Source organism: Haemaphysalis longicornis, unplaced genomic scaffold, assembly GCF_048455015.1.
Source record: "Haemaphysalis longicornis isolate Haplotype H1 unplaced genomic scaffold, Haemaphysalis longicornis Haplotype H1 scaffold_3, whole genome shotgun sequence".
In the NCBI taxonomy this organism is placed as follows: domain Eukaryota; kingdom Metazoa; phylum Arthropoda; class Arachnida; order Ixodida; family Ixodidae; genus Haemaphysalis; species Haemaphysalis longicornis.
In genome coordinates, this window is record NW_027526335.1 from 181,674,805 (window position 1) to 181,680,611 (window position 5,807).

Consider the following 5,807-nt stretch of genomic DNA (forward strand, 5'->3'; position numbering starts at 1 on the left):
TTCTTTCGTGGCGTGCAAGACAAGAAGCTCCTAACGCGGCTGAAGATGGCAAGGACGCTTTTCACCCATGGCGCACAGCCTAGATGGCCCGGCGATAGGTCGCTATTACCCATCGTTCCTTGCACACAGGTGACTGCTTGCCCCAGCAGGCGGGTCGGCGGGACGGCTTTGTCATCTGCTTTAGCGACAGTTGTTTTGGTCCTGTTTTGGCGCTGCTTCGCGTCCATTGCACGCTCTCTTGGCACGGCTAGATGAAGTTTTAAAGCGAAGCTTTACTAATCTCGTCCAGTGGTTTCGCCGTCGCACGCAAGTTGACCTTCATTTGACCGCAGCTGCAATACGCCCCTTACCGCGCATCACGTGACTCACCGAGCCCGCTTTCAGTGCTGCGCACAAGACGTGGTTTTAGTCAGTTCTGCTCAACTGAGCGGCGGCGGCGGCTGTGGTCGGAGTGGCCGCTCAGCTGATAGGCAGCCGACTGCCCCCGCTCTCTCGCTGCCCCGCAGCTCCTAGCACACGCATGCGCCGCTGGGTCGTCTCGGGCTTCATGACTCGTCTTTCCCCAGTGAAGAGGAACGCCGCGCTCGCCATGAATGAAAGCGAGGCCAGGCCTCCTCCTGTGGGCGTTGCCCGGTATCGAACGGCTTTGAGCCATGCTTTGCAAGCGGTGCCTGACCACCCAGCGTGTGCCTAAACATGCGCGTCTACCCAAGCATAATCACAGTCATGTCTAGCCCATGACCTAGGCGCAGCCTTCATACCTGGCTTAACCATGAGTGCATACTTAGGTACAATAATTACTTGTAAATAAAAGGTTCACCGAGTGGAACCAACAATCAACCAGGGTAAATCCAGCTTTCGCTTTGCATATCCAGGGATAGCTGAGCTTAGCCGCAGCCATTTCTTTTTATTCTTTCTATAAAGCACCGCTATTTTATTATTTTATCTTCCATGCAATGACGGTATTACATGCGGATCGCGATGCCGGGGTGGGGTTGTGGCGCATCTGCTCACACGACAAAACAGGTACCGAGCCGTTCATTTACCAGCCTAAAAGGGCGCTGCTTGCAAATGAAACTCCCTACAATATTCTGGAAGAGGATGACTAATCGTAAGATGAGTTACCGTGTCAGGAACAAAGGGTAAATTTCTTGAATGAATAGTATTTACTATCACTACCTCTGATTCATGCAGGTGCGGTTGTGTCCAGCCTGATGTCGTAAGGGGAGGTATATTCGACAGTCGTGGAATTAGCGAGGGCGAGTAACGCATTCAAACAAGATTAATAAGGCGGCAAATTCACACGAAGTTTATTTTGAAAACGTCGTTAAGCTGTGAAAAATCAGCTGTGTGCCCATGCACACGCGGAAACTAACAAGAAACCTGATTTTAAGAATGGGGCCAAAGCTGACAATACATATCTGGATTTTATGTTCAAGCAGCGAAAACAAACAGCGGACAAAGAAATGAAAGTCTCCGTCTGAAGAGGGCTGAGAATAGTCACTTTTATGCAATGGTGAAAACTAGACATACGCACGAGGTGACGACCTCGCTTAGTTCTAGTACTTAGGAATTTCTCTACAGCCACTTTAACCACAAATATTCTTATCTGATAACGTATCAGCGCTCCTCAAATTTCTTATCGACACATACGCCCTCCTGTCTTCACTAGATGAGATGTTGATGGCGAAAAAAATTAGCATGTGGTTTGCACAATTACGGGCTTTCGTAACAAAAAAAAAAAAAACATCTGCGGACTGTCTTATGCACGGGACATTGAAATAGTGTGGATATTTGTGGTGTGCAGAGAACGATTTGTAAGGAGCTAAAGTTTCAACTTGTGGCGGTTTACTAATTTATTATACTGGTGTGTTATATTCTTGATAGCAAACACGCTAAGCGCGTTACATGTGCACATGCTACGGCCATATTAAGTACATTTACCGCATGCTTTAGGTTGTTTTTGTATGCCGTGGCTTGCCATCTACATACGCTTCTTTATTATCGTTGGTCGCTCGACAGTCTTCAACTTTACTTAAGCGCACTCCTACTCAACGCTCGCACGCACGCAAAAGCAACAAGGACGCTTGGCAGACTACTTGGCCAGACACATCTGTTGGTTCACTTTCCGCAAAACTCCTCACCAGGGTTTCCGACGCCAGCGTACACTCAAAAGCTCCAAAGCGAAAGTCGCCACAGAAAGGAGGAGTCCGACGGAAAGACCGATAAGGTATTCATGAAAAGGCACGCTGAAAGACACGACATCCTTGGCAGGGGGAATGTAAACCTCTCCGGTGACGTCCCGCAGGTCAAGCCCACTCTCGGCGACCGCCATTACGAGGCGCCGGTGTTGGTATCTGCACATAAAAAGGCAATGACATCAACCGAAAATTCCGACAGATTCTCCGTAGCTCAAGTCAACTCATATAAAAACATACAAAAAAATACACTGACGATTACTGTACTTTCAAATGAGAAATTTGGGCTCAGCGCGAGCAGCATTCGTCTCGATCGTGGCGCATACCGGCTGCGTCTCGGAAGTGATCGCGTGATCAGCGAACGCACGGCGGCGCGCGATACTCTGCTGTTTTCTCGCAGCGCGTCGGCGCCACCACGCAGCGGTTTGTTGCAAATCATGCTTGAACCTCCCACGCAAATGTCAAGTGGTTCCTCTTAGCCGCGCACGGTGCAGCAGCGAGCATGTTGCAAACGGTGTTGGAAACTCCCGCCTAAATGCCACGTGGTTTGGATGAGCGGTCAACGGTACAGCATCCATGGCGAGGGGGCGTGCCGAGAGGGCGCCCTCTGGCGGTGACGCATAAAACAACAGTGAGGAGGATACAGTGAGAGAGCCAAAGCCACACGTGCCGCCCTCCTCCGCACCCTCCGCCAGACGCTGCTCTCCGTTTTAAGTGCGAATGCACTTTATAAGCGACCCCAAACCATCCACCGCCGGCGGCGGCGGCGGCGGCGTCCGCAGTGCTCCTCTATATTTGAAAAAGAAACAGCATCCGGCGCCAGGTTTCGATCCGAGGACTTTGCGACCGCAGCGCGACGCTCTACCGACCAAGCCACGGACGCGACGCTGGTATCAGTGTTAGTGACGCGCCTTATATCTTTAACGCATTCAAACTACGTCGTCAGCGGCGTGCGTTGGCGACTCAGCGGCGTTATAGCGGCTTGATAACTGCGTGGTGTACACGTGATACTACAAACCCGATGGAAGAGATGGAAGAGAAGGCGGCGAGGCGGTGGGCTGCGGAGGCCGAGCGCAAGCGCCGCAAGCGGGCCGACAACCGTGCATTCGCACTTTCACATTCTCCCCCTCGGGGAAATGCGGGGGAATTTTTTCTTTCTGCCGGTTCCAAGTTCGGTCACGCAGACGCCTACGCCGCGAACCCTGGTTACCCGCTGCCAGATGGCAGCGCCATAAATATTATAGTAGTTCCACTCATTGAGTTTCTTACAATATACAGTAGAGATGAATCTGGCGCTAGCGTCTATGCGGCTCACATCAAGGCCGTCTGTGTCGTCATGGACCGCCATTAGATCATGCGCTCGCCTTAGTTTCATCATACGCTTGGATTAAAACGTTTTAGTGACCGGAAATTTAAACAAATTGCCACAAAAGCAGAAATAATAGTGTGCAATTATGGAACTGTAAAATAAAACAGGCTGTTTTAAAACTAAGGAAAAAAGAAGTAAAGCATTTCTATCGCAGTGGTTGTGCCTACTATTCTGCAGGCCAAGGCGGTAGTTACAATGTTAGTACTTGGGGGGGGGGGACTTATTAGAGACGTATTTTATTATTTCTACCATTATTTCAAGTAATAAGTTGTTTGAAGAGTTTAGAAAGTTTTTTGAGAGTGCCTAAGAAAACGTCGCCTTCGTTGTGAACCGGTGCACAGACCGTCAGCTAGTTTAACAAGAAAAAAGAAAACGTGGCGCTAAACAGTCGTCAACGATGACAAGATAGGACGGATACTGGCGTGCGTATCTGTCGTATCTTGTCTTCGTCAAAGTACGTTTTGTTTCTTTTTTTCGCCTGCTACAAAGTTCGCGGCGGCATATTACCCTCTCAGTCATACGGAAGGGAAAAAGGTTTGGGCGTGTTGGTTCATCGTCACACGGAAAACAAGCGCTAAATAAAAACACGGGACGAGGAGTAGACGGGACAAGCGCTGACTTTCAACAAAAAGTTCATTGCCGCTCCAGCGCTTATAAACAAGTCTGGGAGCACGAAGAGAGGGGAAAAAGAAAAGGAAACATTAAAAACGGAGGCCAAAAAAAGAAGAACAGTGACGTGCCGCCTACGATAAGAAATCCAATTCGTGTTTCGATAAAGCCACAGACGGCCTGCTGACGCACGGCCTGCTGAGTCATACGTCCTTCGAGTGCGGCATGACTAATGTCAGGTGGAATAACGCTCTGCCTGCTGTTTCACTGAACACGGCTACCACAGAACCGAAAGGATTTAGGCTTCCTCGTGGCTCGCATATTAACATATCTACGGAATTGGGGATTTGCTTTCTTCACCCTGCATTAACACATGCATAGTGAAGAAAGCAAATCCCCAATTCCGCTTAAGAAACCAATTGTCATGCCAAGCCCTTCCCATAAACCCCCACGACGACATGGGTTCGCAGGCGCAGTTTCCTGTCTAGTATACTTACTAAGAAACTGTATGGTTCCACTCTACGCGAAAGCTGTCGGGAAGTGGGAGCCCGCCAACGGCGACCTATCAGGACTAGTTTTAGTGTCAGTGTAGCGTTGATACCGAAAGTGGTCAAGTGAGGGCGCCGCAGCCCCGATAAGACATATAAAGAGACATGGGATTGAGTTTTCATAAACTTATGGTAATTAAAGGGTCGATTCTTCATTTTCTGTGCGCTTATTTGCGGCCTATCAACCGCAGCGTCCGTTGAAACGGCGGAGGGCAAAGACCACCCACAACACTTTGAGTATGATTAATGTGTGTCTGTGTGGCACAATGGTATTGAGATGGGCTCCTTAAAGCGATGGACCCAGGTCACGTGACCCAGGTTCGACCCCGACCACGGGAAGCGGTTTTCTTTGTGAAACCTCTGTTTCGTGCGTGCCACCGTGATGCCGCGCTCTGCTTGGGTGCGTGATGCCGGACGAGCTACGACGACAAGTTGGGGCCCTGAAGTACTTAAAACATGCATCGCGTGCAAGGCGGCCGTACAGGCAACCATTTGACCCTCGTCATGACCACGCTATGGTGTGAGACGCTTTTGCCTTGATTGATTAAGATCGAGGAGCGTGGATTGACATATGTGTGGCTGTTTTCGACTATTCATAACCAGAATTTCGGCAACGTGGACTCTGCTCCCGCAAATATACAGCGTATCGTCCCTTTCCCCCAATGCAAATGGGAATAAAGACCGGTAATTGCTATTTCCGGCCCCATTGGGGCAGTTGAAGGAGCCTTGATAAACGCTTTCACTCCCGTTCTCCGTAACTTGAGGCAACTCTAAAGCTATCTCAGGAGCACCGCAGCACTGCGTCGCTTTCATGCCGCAGCGAAAGCCTCTTTTATACCTACCTCGCTTCTCTTGCCGCAATTATGTGTCAAGTGTCTGTCGAGGCCAGGTTATCTGACTATCGCAGAGCAGCAACTTTTGCAGTTTGTGATGGTATAATGTAACAAGATAGCGCGCTTCCTAAAGCATCTACAATGGTAAGCCTTACGCGTGTAAAATGATTAGAAATTGTTTCGTATACACTTAGGTGCCAAAGGGTAATTTTCATCTTCTTGCTTAGCGCCTAGTGTGTGCGTTCTTCGA